The sequence below is a fragment of the Quercus lobata genome, chromosome 9 (genome assembly GCF_001633185.2).
Source record: "Quercus lobata isolate SW786 chromosome 9, ValleyOak3.0 Primary Assembly, whole genome shotgun sequence".
Lineage (NCBI taxonomy): Eukaryota > Viridiplantae > Streptophyta > Magnoliopsida > Fagales > Fagaceae > Quercus > Quercus lobata.
The window spans coordinates 23953685-23968397 of NC_044912.1; positions in this window are offsets into that span (position 1 = coordinate 23953685).

A 14713-nucleotide genomic window follows, 5' to 3' on the forward strand; every position below is an offset into this window, starting at 1 on the left:
ATACCTAAGTGTGATCCTTGACCCCTTGTGTTATTTACCATGGATAGTGTTTTATATGCCTCTATGCATGTTTTGGATGTTGAAGAATGTAACATGCCACATGTTTGTGATAATGTTTCTATGAGTGATGATCCTCATGATTGTGATGCTATGTTACATGAATCTTTGGGTGTTGTTGATATTTCTAACATCAAACTTTTAAAGAAAAAGGCTAAGAAGTTTTATAAGGATTTGAGCAAGTTATTTTGTGAAAAGAATGATTTGATTGCTAAGCTTAATGAATCCAACAAATTGGTTGAAAGATATAAGAAACTTGCTGAAAATTCTCTTGAAAAACTGAAAGAGTTTGAATGTTTGAATATGGACTTGGATGCTAAACTTGTTTTGTCTAACAAACTTGTTGATGAGCTAAAATGTGAGAATGAATCTCTGAAAATGCATGCCAAGTGTTTGATTGTTGAACCTATTGCTAAAAATGATGAAAATATATGTTGCAATCATGTTGTGATACCCGATTTTGTGCCTATTGTGTGTTCTACCTCAAAGGACAAATCAGTGTACATTCCTCCACATAAAAGAAATCAAAAGGTGGAGAGAAAGGCTATTAAGTCAAAGCCTCTGTTTAGATCTCAAACTAAGGTTTTGGTTGGATCTAAATTTGTTTCAACTTGCCACCATTGTGGTGTGATTGGTCATATAAGACCTCAATGTTGTAAGTTGAAGAGAGAACAAAATCATATGGCAAGATCCCTTTCCAAAAAGCCTAGTGGGCCTAAACACATTGTTTGTCACCATTGCGGTGCTTTTGGTCATATAAGACCTCATTACTCTAAGTTTCATGCTCTGAAAAGAATCAAAAGAAAAGAGAAACTTGAGCTTCTTGGAAGGTATGCTAAAAAGGGTAAACTATTTTTGAGTGAAGATAGCATGTTATTAAAGAGTGTTTAATGCTCTTAACTCCTTGACTATGTGCATCTCCGGTTCTCATTCTTTCAACCCTCGTCTTACTTCTCATCAGACACTCATTCCAAACAATCGTTCCGTTTGGATGAGGAAGGGTTTCTGTGGTTGAGCTTTTGCTCTTTTAGTCCTTAATCTAATTCTTTCGATCTTTGTAGGATCCTTCATGCATTAGATGCTTCATTGTCATGCATTTGTGCATCATGCATCTCTTTATATGCATTGTTTTTATTGTTTTTGCATTTGATCTTACTTTTATGTTTTTGTTTTTTTATGTGTAAAAATCCAAAAACACATAAAAAGTGAAACATTCAAAAAGTTTGATCGTATATGTTTGAGCACATTTCACATATGAGTTTGGCTTAGTACCTTTGTACTTATGGCGTAGTGCATTTACGAGCTTAGCTTGTTATGTATGTGAAAGTTCAAATAGTTTATAAAACACCCTTGAACGTTTAGACCCCCAATTACAAAATAATCAATTCAAACTTTATAACAAACAACTAGTGTGCGGAAAATGAACACAAGCTATAAACAGAATTGGTAAACAATCTAAGCCAATTAAAATCATATCCACAGCAGAAAATAAAAGGCAAAGATTAAGGGAAGAATGATGCAAACACAATGACAACACAACGATGTGTTATCGAAGAGGAAACCGAAGCCCTCAGCGTAAAACTTCTCCACTGCCCTCTAAGCGGTAAGTAATTCACTAGAAAATGTAGTTGGGATACATGAACAGTAATAGACCCTCCAAGCCTACTCTACCTAGTGTACCTAAGCCCTCTAAGCTTCTTGCTCCAACGAGGTTGCGCCGAACCTATTTCTTTTCTAGCTTCCCAGATTCCGCTACTTAACCATAGCATCAACCAATGTAAATTGGTTCCTTCCTAACTACTTCCCAAAACACCAAACAGCCCTCTCATAGTAATGGATATGGTGAAAAAAGGTTTTGGTAAAAGGTCTCTTAAGGATTTAACAATGGAGAGGAAGAGAGTTGAGGAATTTGAAGAGTCTCTTATGTGAAGATTGTGGATGAATCAATCTTATTTTACTCTAGGGTTTCTCTCTTAAAATTCTCTCTGGAAGCTCTCTTTCTTTCGTGAGTATAAGGGGTATTTATACTGGGGTGAGAATGGAATGTGAAGAGTCAGGTTTTTCAAAACAGAGCTGGCTCGTGACTTGACCTTGCGACTTGACTGAGTCACGAGATTCAGCCGCAAGATAACAGAACGGTCAGTTGTCCTATTTTGTCCTATAGTGCTCCAGTTAGCATGACGCTTCAACTTCTGGCATGCCTAGCACGTGTGCATCTTCTGGCAGCTTGCAGCCGCGAGTCACTCGCGAGATCCAATCGCGAGTCTCTGTTTTTCTTGCACACTCTTGAGCATTTCATCACACTATCTCACTCACTACCCTTACAAAAATCCCACCTAAATACAAGGTTACTAAATGCTGAAATACAAGCAAATTTGGCACAGAATAAAGCCAACAAGATGGTTGATTAAATTCAACCTTACAGTATGCACATCTATCTTTGTGGGAAAAATCTTGAAATCTATGTGTGATTGTTGTAAATCGATTTTCAAGCTTATCATAAATGATTGGTCAATAGTCTTGATGGTTTTGATATTTGCATAGACTTATACCTATATATCTTTTCACACTTTTTATTGTTTTTGCTTATAAAACTCAACAAATGTAAATCTCAAAATGAAAAGAGATAATGAGCTGCAAAAGCTGTCGCACATACTAGTATTTGACTAGAAAAAAGAAAAAGCGACTTGTATTGAAAATGTATGATGCCCAAAAGCCAAATGCTTGTTCATCAAATTGAAATATCAAAAATTTCAAGCATTGATCTCAGAATGAGATGTATTGATTCAAAATGATCAAATGTTATAAATTGTAAAGAAGCCAAATGAAAAGCTTCAAAGATATATAATCATTTTCTTGTGGGAGGTCATATATGTTCATTTCTATAATTGAAATAGACCACTTGACTTAGTACTAATTGTGTATGACTTGATTGAATTGATCATTGAAGTTTCACTCTAAACTAAGGACTATTCCACATTTGATATACACACACAACACACATGCCTAATGTTCAATGAATGCCTTATTCATTTGTTCGATTGTACTTGTTTAAATGTTATGTGTGTGTGCTCAACTATATATGGATCAATCCAAAAAGATTTTTGATCATTTTATATGTTTTTGAAAGTGATTTTTATCACTATTTGCGTTCATGTTTAGTGCTTACTTTGTTTTTCATTATTTAAACATGTTCAGTGCTAAAAAACTAGTGTTAGAGTTTTTTGCGACTCACTCGCCAGTCGCAAAAATTTTCGCGACTCAGCTCACAACTCTTCAGTCGTGAAACCCCAGTCGTGAGTTCATCTAGAAGTTTTTGCAACTCGCCCAGTCGCGAAATGCCCAGAAACAGCTTTTTAAAGGGTTTTTCGTGAGAAACTTGTTTTAAACCTCTCCTATCCTCTCTTAAACCCCTTTTTCACTATTTTTTCATCAAAACCCAATCAATTTGAATAATTTTTCATTCCATTAACATCTCTAAGGTAATTATAAACTCGTTTCATTGATTTTGATCCTTAGATTATGTTTTGGAGAGTTTTGTGCTCTTGGTTGGGATTTTCATCATAAGAGTTGGGAAAACTTAATTTTTGTCAAATTTTTTTCATGGGATTGGTTTCTTTTGTTGATTTGCATTGGATGTTGTCCCCTTGTGGCAAAAAGAACATGTATTAAGGGTGGATTTCATGATGTTCATGCATTATTTTACATTGTTGTTCATAGTGTGCATACTAGGTGTTTGATAAAATGCCTCTTAGGCATTTTCTCACTTGTTTGGACTCTGATGAGTACCAAACTTTAGGGTTTCTCATGTTTCCTCACTAGGATCATGTTTGATTCATTGGTTGTGTATTTAATACACCTTGCCCCACATGTGCATTTTCAATGCTTTGGTAATGCATTGCACATAGCCACCTCTTGCACACACCATTGTTACCATTGTCATACATTGGTCTATACCTTGTTTCTTCATCCTAACATGACATATTTACCTTATGCTTTGTAGCATTTTGTTTTGTCTTTTGTTTGAGCTTCATTTCTCATTCATCTTGCACCCCTCATACACCATTCTCCTTGTTCATACCTTCATCTCTTGCCCTCTTTTCTCTTTAACCCCTTTGTCTATTCGTGTCAAAAAGGGGGAGAGTATACTCTAGAGAGTATACTGGAGAGTTTTTGTCATTTCTACATGGCTCTTGTGCACATCCTTAAGGGGAAAAAATTCTATTTCTCGTGCACATTTGTAGGGGGAGAGATATTCCATAGGGAAGATGCATATACCAAGGGGGAGAAGACATTGTGTTAATAAGAAAACTTTGTTTTGTTTGTTTTTCTTTATGGTTGTTTTCTTATTTGCTTTATGATGCTTTGAGTTATGTTTAATATCTATGCTTTGTTGTTCTCATTGCATCATGTTTGTGTGTTGGACATGCATACATCCTTATGCTATTGTGCTTCATTGAATACATGTTCAGATGATCATTTGCTTTGCTATGTGATCATTGTAGTCATTTCTATATTACTGTTTTGGTATATGATCAAGTTGCTCACATGTTTCACATCATGTTCACTTGATCGCAATTTACTTGTTACAATATACTTGTCCTTTTATTACTTGCTTTACCTTGAGGGTCTAATGTGTTTTGTGTAAGTATTTCAGATTACAGGTATATATATTCCAAGTTCATCACAATTCCTATGATTCATGATAGGGAGAGTGATATGATAGGGGGAGAAAGAGTTTTGTGTTATATTAACTATGTTTTTGTCATAGTTCATGATTATGCTTAGCTATTTAAAATACTTTATATTTTGTACCCTTGCTTTGTAGCATAGTACTTGTTGATTAATGTTTTGCATTTTCTTTAAGTACATCACTCTTGTTCCCTTTGTTGGATTTTTATCCTTGATGCATTTACCTAGTGTTTATGTATCGGTTGAGTGTTGGACATGCAAATGATACTTTGCATTGAGCTTATTAGCTTGCATATCCAGATGTTCATTCCTTGCATGAATGAGCATTGTGGTCACTATTTATAGTGATTGTTTGTTTTTGGTCAAGTCATGGTTTATTCTTTAATTCCATTTTTGCTTGATCGCATTATCTACATACAATGATCATATTGTGTTGTTGTGTTTCAGGAGATACTTGTTCTTATGGTTCAAGAGTTTTACAGATTCTAGAGTTAGGTGTGAGTGAGTTTTGTTCAACTGTTCCCAACTCACATGTTAAATCTAGAGTTTGTTTTAGGGTTTTGTCACGGAATAGCCAAAGGGGGAGATTGCAAGGTTGAATTTAATCAACCATCTTGTTGGCTTTATTCCGTGCCAAATTTGCTTGTAATTTAGCAATTAAAAACCCTGTGTTTAGGTGGGAATCATGTAAGGGTAGTGTGTGAGAGATTGTAAAGAAATGCTCAAGACTGTGCAGTGAAGCAGGAACTCGGGGTGGCTCGCAGCTTGCAAGCCGCCAGAAGATGCATACGAATGAAGCATACAGAGAAGCTGAACCACTGTAGCACTACAGGACAAAAAGTCTAGACTGGCCATTCAGTTAGGTCGCGGCTTGGACTTGCGACTCAGTCAAGTCGCTAGGCCAAGTCGCCAATTCACTCTATTATGGAAAAACTGACTCTTCGCATTCCTTTCTCACTTCAGTATAAATACCCCTTATACCCACGAAATATAGAGAGCTTCCAGAGAGAATTTTGAGAGAGAAACCCTAGAGAAAAACAAGATTGACTCATCCACAATCTTTACATAATGACTCTTCAAATTCCTCAACTCTCACCTTCTCCATTATTACATCCTTGAGAGGTACATTAGCCAAAACCTTTTCTCATCATACCCATATCTGTGATAAGGCTATTTTGGTGCTTGGGAAGCAGTTAGGAAAGGACTAATTCATATTGGTTGATACTGTGGGTTATAGCAGAATCCGGTAAGTTAAAGAAGACAAAGGTTCGGCTTAACCTCGTTGGAGCAAAAAGCTTGGAGGGTCTTCTGCTGTTCATGTATCCCAACTTCATTCTTTAGTGGATTATTTACCGCTTGGAGGGCGGCGAAGAGGTTTTATGCCAAGGGTTTCGGTTTCTTCTTCAATAACACATCATTGTGTTGTCCTTGTATTTGCATCTCTCTTCCCTTAATCTTTGCCATTTAATTTCTGCTGTGGATGTGATTTTATTTGGTTTAGATTGTTTATCAATTCTATTATAAGCTTATGTTCATTTTTCGCACATATATTGTTTGATATTAAGCTTGAATTGGTAATCTGTAAATTGGAGGTCTAAACGTTCAAGGTGTTTTATACACTATTTGAACATTCACATTTGTTTCAAAATGGATAAATAAAACTATATGAATCATATGATATAAAGTTAAAGACCCTGGTCCATACAACTTACTCAATAACACTTCTTGCAATTAGAAAGGAATACCTAGAAAGAGGAGTTATTCGAATAACTATACTCGCCATTTCCGCCATTCGTTGTGTAAGCCATCTTTTTGTCTCCTTCTCTCTAACTACGTATTTTCCTTCCTTCAATGCAGTAGTAAACTACAAATATATATAACACCGTTATATCTTGACAGTTGACCCACGTTAAGAGAGAGTGAGAGAGAAGAAAGATTATCGACTTTGACATTTCAAACAAATGAAGTATTCATGTTGCCATGATGGCTTGGAGAAGACACTCCCATGTGTTGTATACCTAGTCCACCATGATTTACCATATTCTAGTATAATAAAAATAACATTTTTAATAGGCCAAGAATGTATTAACTCCTTGTGATAGATTAACCAATTAATTAGCCAAGTTGATTAATTAATCAGATTAACATTCAATATGCGTGGCAACACAAACAAATCATCAATTAAACTAAATGTAGCGAAAATTAAATTGACACAGGTGATTTGTTTTCGAATGGGGAAAACCAACACAGCAAAATCCCTCTACCAAGTGATTTTAAGGTTACCACTCCTGAGAATCCACTATTATCAAAACAAGCGGTTACAAGTAAAGGAATCTCAGTACCTTATACCAACCTACAGTTAAACCCTTACCCCAATACCCAATTGGACTTGTTCTGTAGTGACAATCTCTTCTTTTCAATGCACAGCTCCCAATACGTGACTAACCAATAGATGCACAGATCCCAATACGCAACTTAATCACCAACTTAAGAAGAATGTTAGCTGCAAAGTTCTTCAGTTCATCCGCACAATGAAGATCAAGAAATTCCTTGGTCACAAAACCCTATGGTGTACAAACACAGCAGCTTCTTCAAGAAAGAGATGAACTAGGGCAAATTTTATTTCTGGTCATAATTTACATGAACAAAACTTTGCTTCACACTTACGCAACTTGTGTAACCTTTGACGGCCCTTAAAATAATCCTTATATATGTTTAGGGTTATGAGAAAAGAAAGCCTAAACACATACTCACGAATTGAATGAAAAAAAACTCTGAAAAACTGAGTTTCATAAACCTCAATAGATAGCCATCTATCGAGCTAGCTGTCCAGCCACGAGCTGAAACAACTTTTAAACCTCGATAGATGCTAGCTGTGGAGTTTTAAAATCTAGCACTTTCTCACTTGATTCTTGGACAGACTTGCATGGTTTTAACACTTGAACTTGAAACCTTGTTCCTTGAAGTATTGAACACATCCTAGATCTACCCAATTACAAGTAAAGTGCGGTTTGTCAAAGGATTAGCCAATTACATAAAATAATGACATATGTTCCTAACATTGAATCACATATGTCCTAACAATTTTCTCTCAAATTCCTCTGCAACAATAATGAAGTAAATGAACACCCTTTTTTTTAGTTGGTAGATTGGGGTGAGGGAGAGGAGAGATGATGTTTGAATTAAAAACATTGTGCACACCACCACAAAGAAGTGTTATTAGCATTCGACAATTTGCATGAACCCCAAAAATGAACAATTAGGTTAAGTGTGACAATCTATTAAGTGCAAATTTAAAGGATCTTTTTAAATAATTTAATAGTAACAACAGGGAAGGAAGATGTGAGGCTATGTTAAAAACACCATAAAGAACCTCATCAAATAATTGTAAATTTAATAACAAGATTTTTTTTTTCCTGAAAATGATTCTACTAATTTCAAATATAGTATTCCCTTGGTGGTGAAAAGCTGACAATATTTATAATATATGTTATATCCTCACAATGATGTCATGAAGAAAAAATTGGCATATTCTCATTATGTGATCATACATAAAGTCCAACTTTTGACAACCAATCTGGTTGGTTACGAAGTAAAAGGAAAATATTTAATATTAAAAAGGCAGATGGAGGAAATTTTTATAAGCCCTGCATACCGCTACAAAAAACACGTTTTTTTGCTGAATTTTTGAAGCCGTGTTTACAAAAACGCAGCTATAAAGTGGCTTTGAGCCGCGTTTGGTAAAAATGCAGCTACACCACTGGACGTATAGTCGTGTTTACAAACCTGGCTATAGACCAGCTCTGTAGCCGCGTTTTGTGATGTTTCGACTGCGTTTATCTAGGTAGGGCTTAAGCCGCATTTTAAAAATGCAGCTATAGAGAAATTGTGTTTATTTAATGAAATTTTGTTCATCATGTAGGTGAAATCTAATGGGGCTCCAATCCAGCGCGCAGATGTGTATCGAAAAGTATACTTTAGGAAAGATAGGGCTGTTGTTACTCCCTATGCACAAGAGAACATGGTAAGCACAATTTGAATCAAATTTTAGTGTATTTTGTGTTTGTATTGTTTATGGTGGGTAATATGTTATTTGGTTCTTGTGGAAAAACATACAGGATAGGATGGAAGAACTTTTGACTCAAGAGGGCATGCGACTACAAGGAGAGCTTTGTAGTGGAGTCCTCTAGTCCAAAGACGATGCATATGCTCAGGTGTTTGGTCCAGAGCATCCTGGATATGTACGTGGGGTGGGATTTGGAATCACCCCATCTGGAAGAAGTGGCACAAACCTTTCATAGTTTACCTCGACTCCATCGTCATCAAGCCAAACAAGCCAAAGGATTTTAGAGTTAAAGACTTCCCTTAGGGAGCAGCTAGCCCAATCAAAAGCAAGGCAATAAGAACAACTCTCCCAAGCAGAAGCAAGGCACCAACAACAAATGGTCAAGTAATGACACACATGAGAGAAATGTTCGCCCAACTTAGCCCTTGTATGCGTGATTTATGCCCTTCTCAGGTACCAAACAAATGTTATTTAACAATACACTACTTTTTGCAATGCATTGTTATGTGATATTAATAAAATACCTTTAATATATTCAGGATGGCAATGCTTGATGGGGACTCTCCATGGGAATGAAACTGTGAATCCTCAGGTAAAACAAATACAGGTATTCGTTATAACATATACAATTATATTGGGAAAAAAATAAAAATAAAAATCAAATATGTTCCTACCTTTGTTGGTTTTATTCCAATTTGAAGTTCTCACATCAATATATATGAAGCAAGAAGCAGGGAATGAGATGTACTATAAGACACAAAATCAAATTAGAAAATTTCAAAGTATCCTTGTACCAAAAACCTTTCAAGTGAACATATACATGCCTTTTACACTTACTAAATGTAGTTGATAGTTCCACGATGCATGAGTGTTTTCAAGTGTTTGCACTGTATGTATACATTCCTAACATTACACATGGTCTTAAAAATGTTCCAAGCTTATTTGTGTGATTTTGGGTGGGCTCAAGTTGATGCAAAATATGGCCCTTTTGCACTCCAATCTACTGCTCCTATTTTTCCTTTGCTGACTCATTCTCAATTGTGTAGGCTTGGTCCACTTAATGAAGAATGAATATATTTAATCTTGCTTTTTGTCCTAGTCAAACCTTAGGGATTTTTGCGAGCCCAATTCAACCCAATTTCATGTGTTCTCGTTCTCACAGGTAATTGGCAATAGCTATGGGCATTGGACTGACTGATCAAGTACCATGATGCTTGCTGGATATATGCATTTTATGATGTAAAAATATTTGTTGGGAACTTGTTCCTGGATATATGCATTTTGTGATGTAAAAATCTTTTGTTGGGAACTTGTTTTTTTTGGCAATGAAATTATCTATTTATGTAAATTATTTGGGCAATGAAATCTTTTGGCAATGAACCTGTTTTGTTTTGTTTGCTGGAAATTGGTTGGGAACTTGTTGGGTTTTGGCAATTGTTGAGTGCTTGCAGAATTGTAAATTATTTGGGCAGGAGCTTGTTTGTTGGGAACATAGTGTAAATTATTTGGGCAGGAATTGTATTTAGTAGGAAAAAAAGAAAAGAAAAAAAAGCACCTATAGCTGCGTTTTTAAAAACGCAGCTATAGACAAACCTAATGTAGGGGGCTTTAGCCGCATTTATAAAAGCAACCCAAAGATGGTCTATAGCCGCATTTTGAAAAACACAGCTATAGGACTGAGCCTACAACCGCATTTAAAATCGCAGCTATAGTGTGTAAAGTTGTGATTTACAAATTTGTATTGTGTTGGCTTTTATTCCGTGCCAAATTTGATTGTAATTTTGTTCAATCTTTTGTACCCTGTATTTGTTGTGGGAATTTATTGTAAGGGTTGTGTAATAGTGAGAGAGAGTGTGAAGACTCAAGCTATTGAAGAATGAAGTGCTTTCGCGGGTAGCTTGCGACTTAGCATCCCGCGAAGTAACTCATATGCCCTGCACATACTGGAATGCAAAGAGTCAAGCCAGATGGAGACAGCTGTGTCTCGCGAGTATCTCACGGGTAAGGTCTTCCCATGAGACATCTGCGAGACATTCTGTTCTCCCAACCTGTCCAGTCTGATACACACTTTCTGTGCCTACACTATTTATACCCACATTACCCACAAATGTAACAGAGAGCTTCTGAGAGAAAACCCTAGCTAAAACACTTGAGAGTTAGAAATTGTTAATCCAACAATTCTCTACACCTTTGTTTGTGGATTTTCCTCATCTCCTACCTCTCCATTTCCATACCATTGAGAGGTCAATAGCTCAAACACTTACCACACATTTTGAGAGTGTTCAGTAAGGTTTTGGTGCTGTTGGGAAATATTGGAAGAAGCCAAGGATGGCAAATGCAACATGGAGCTTGTTGCGGGATCCGGAGAGCTAGACAAGACACGGTTCCGAGAAGCCTTGTTGGAGTAGGAGCTTGGAGGGCTTAGGTACAGAGGGTAGATTAGGCTTGGAGGGTCTCTTGCTTACCCATGTATCCCAATTGATTGTCTGGTAGATCGATTACTGCTTGGAGGGCGGTGGAGAGGTTTTTCGTCAAGTTCTTCGATTTCCTCTTCGATAACACGTCTCGGTGTTATCTGTGTTTGCATCTCTCTTCCCTACTCTTGTTCATTTCATTTTACTGCTGTGTTGCTTTAAATATGGATTAGAGTAGCTCTCTTGCATGTTTGCTTGCGTTTACACTATTCTGCACTTAGCATTAAGTTAGTGTAAAAACAACCAAGCCGTAATTTGAATTGGGGGTCTAAACGAACTTTAGTGTTTTCACACTTTTTCGAGCTTTCATAGTGCCAAGCTATAACCGCGTTTTAAATGCATTCCAAAGCGAGTCTATAGCCGCATTTTGTACAAACGCAACTATAGGTCTCAACCTATAGCCATGGGTGGAAAAACATAGCTATAGGCTTAGACCTGTAGCCGCGGTTAAAAAAATGCGGCTATAGACCCACAAGGGGCTATTGTCGTGCAAAATAAGCCGCATTTGTAAACGCGGCTATAGCTTATAGCTGTGTTTTTAGGGTCTATAACTGCGTTTTTGAAATGCGGCTATAGCCCGCGTTTTTTGTAATGTATCCAGAAGAATCTGTCTATATGGATATGTACAAGTGCAAGTACCATTTTGGTTTTTTAAATTGGATTTTTTCGTTAAGACCTTTCTGAAAACTCCTTATTTGGGTATCATAGTCATTTGATTACAATTTTTTTTTCTTTTTTTCCATACCATTAAAGGGATAAATAACACAAAGTGCAGTTACAAGAGTGCAGAACCAACTGGAAAACGATAGCAAGAGTGCAATGGCAAGCGTGTTGCCACTTTAGCTACAAACCAAGTGTCTTTCACAATTACATGAGGAACCCAAAAAACATCACAATGCAAACCATTCTGGTTCATGAAACAATAGTCTGCAAGCCTGGTACTGTCCATCCAGTCTGTAACACATTCCTTCTTGATGGTCTGTGTAAGTCCTTTACTATCACTGATAAACAAAATATTCTGAAAACCTTGCTATTTGGCTGCCAATCCAGCTTCAATCACAGCCTCCAACAATGCTTCAGAGGAAGTTCTTGCAGTGATACTTGCTACTCCAAAAAACACCTTATCTCCCTGCAATGTTAATGCTTCATATACAATACCATATCTACAATGTCTCCTGCTTCTAGCTGTTGCAAAATTAAGTGACAGTCCCCTGCCGCTTACTGCTGCCTTGTGCTGGAGCATCTGCCATCTCTGCTTCTCGGGATCTGATTGCTTAAGAAGGAGTGCTTATACCTTCCTTGGTGAAAGATCCACAACAGCTTTTGTCTAATGTTCCTCCCAATCCTACCAAGTTCAGTGCCAATTCTCTTCCTGGTAGGACCACACTTGCCTCGCAGCTCCGAATCACATTGTAGACAGCCCAAAAAGCCAGGATCAGTCCTAACTGATGTAGAAGAAGAGTGACTGGAAGCTGTGTCAGAAGCATCTAAGTTCCTAATAGCATCCAACCCCGTATCAAGGCTAACTAATTGGACTGGGTTAGCTGTAGTTTGAAGGCCATGCATGTGCTGGTTTGGGCTTTGATATTGGGCCGAGCCACTGGCAGAATTAATAGAAGGCCCATGTCTCACATTTCCAACTACAGCCCGTAATCTAACCCTATCCTTTCTATTAACCAAGGAACTAATAAGTCCATCAGTAGACTCTGGGATTTGACCCATCTCCCATGCAGTCCCATGTAGCCATTTAGGACGATCCTTATTTAGCCTATCTAAATTAAACATCACAACCATCTCGAAATCACTCTCAGTTGCTAAAGAAGACCTTGTGACCTCCCTTAATTCCCCATTCATCATAAACGGACCTGCACCATTAACCTACACCTCATGTAGTGAATTATTGTTCTGAGATTCCTGGGTTACATGCATGTTAATGTGTGAGCTAGGTATCGGGTTAGGTTCCAAAGGAGGGTCTACATGCAAGTTTTGGTTCGGGTTTGGATTGTGTGGGTCTTCAGGAGATGAAATTGGGGAATTTGTAAGGGTTGGTGGAACAGTAGCTTTGTTGATAGACAAGGAGAGAATGGTTGTATGGAGTGATGCATGCTCAATGTCTTGGTGGAGAGGTGAGGGTTGTGATGTGGGGGAAGCAGAATTACTCTGGTTGAGAGTAGGAACAGGGGCCAAAGGAGGTTCAGGGTCAACAGTAACATGTGAAGGATGATCCTGTGGTAGATTAGCAACATCCATATTCCCATATCTTGCTCTAGTAGTCCAGCGCCTTCTCTTATTAAAATAAGCTCTAAATTCATTATGAAACTAGGGTTCTAGTGAATCAAAAGCATAAGGAACCTAATATAACCTTTGAATCCTCTGCCTTCGACGAATAAGCATACGTTCCACTTCATCCATACTCTCACTACACTTACTTCTAGTATGTCCTATGAGTCCACATTTAGTACAAAGTTTATGCATTCTCTCATATCTACATTGAACCCAAGTCCAAGTACCATCATCCAAATGGAGCATAAACCACAAGACAACAGGCATCCGTGGATTCAATCTCACTTTTATCCTCATAAATCTGGTATTCCTAGGCAGTCTATCTTCCCAATCAATTTTCTCAAAAGACCCAATCATTTGGCCAATTCTTTCTACTAACTCTAGATACTGATATTCTAATGGTAATCCATGAAGCTGAACCTAGATTAACACAAAGTTTAAATGTAACTTACTCATTACCAGATTTGGTCGCCATTTTTCCAGTACCAGCAATGCACCATCAAAAGACCAGGGACCCTCTAAGCACATATACCCCAAATCTTCCAGACTCTCAAAGTGGATCACATAAAAGAATGAGTCCCTCCCTACAACAGTCACTACTCCTCTAAGTCTCCAGATAAAACGGGTTAGGTGCTGAAGATAAGCTACAGAAAAGTTTCTGTAGTCCAAAACAAACCCAATGCGCTTTGAGTCCAAAAAAGGCGTTGCATGTGGATGGAATCAAGATCAACTTCCAGCAATGGGCTATGCCTTGCAAAAGGAGCTTCGATATCATCACTACTCTGTGAATACAAGTCGGATTCATCAGCAAAGGGATCAGCACTCACATCTGACCCACTACTCTCTATCCGGGCAAAGTCTCGATTGACAGAGAGATCATCCATAGGGAGAAACCTGACAAAGCTACGTCTCAAAACAGTGAAGAAGAAAGCCAGAGACCAGCAATACACATAGAGAACAAAGACGTAAAAAACGAAGAAAAGGAAGTCAAAACAGAGCAAAAAAGAAGAATAGAAGTAAAGTGTAAACTTGTCTTCAGATAGAGAAAGATACAAAGGGGGAAGACTAAGGCATAAAAGAAGGGACAAGAGTTAAAGGCTGGTGGTTGGAACAAAGTGGGACAAGACAGCTAATGGAAAGC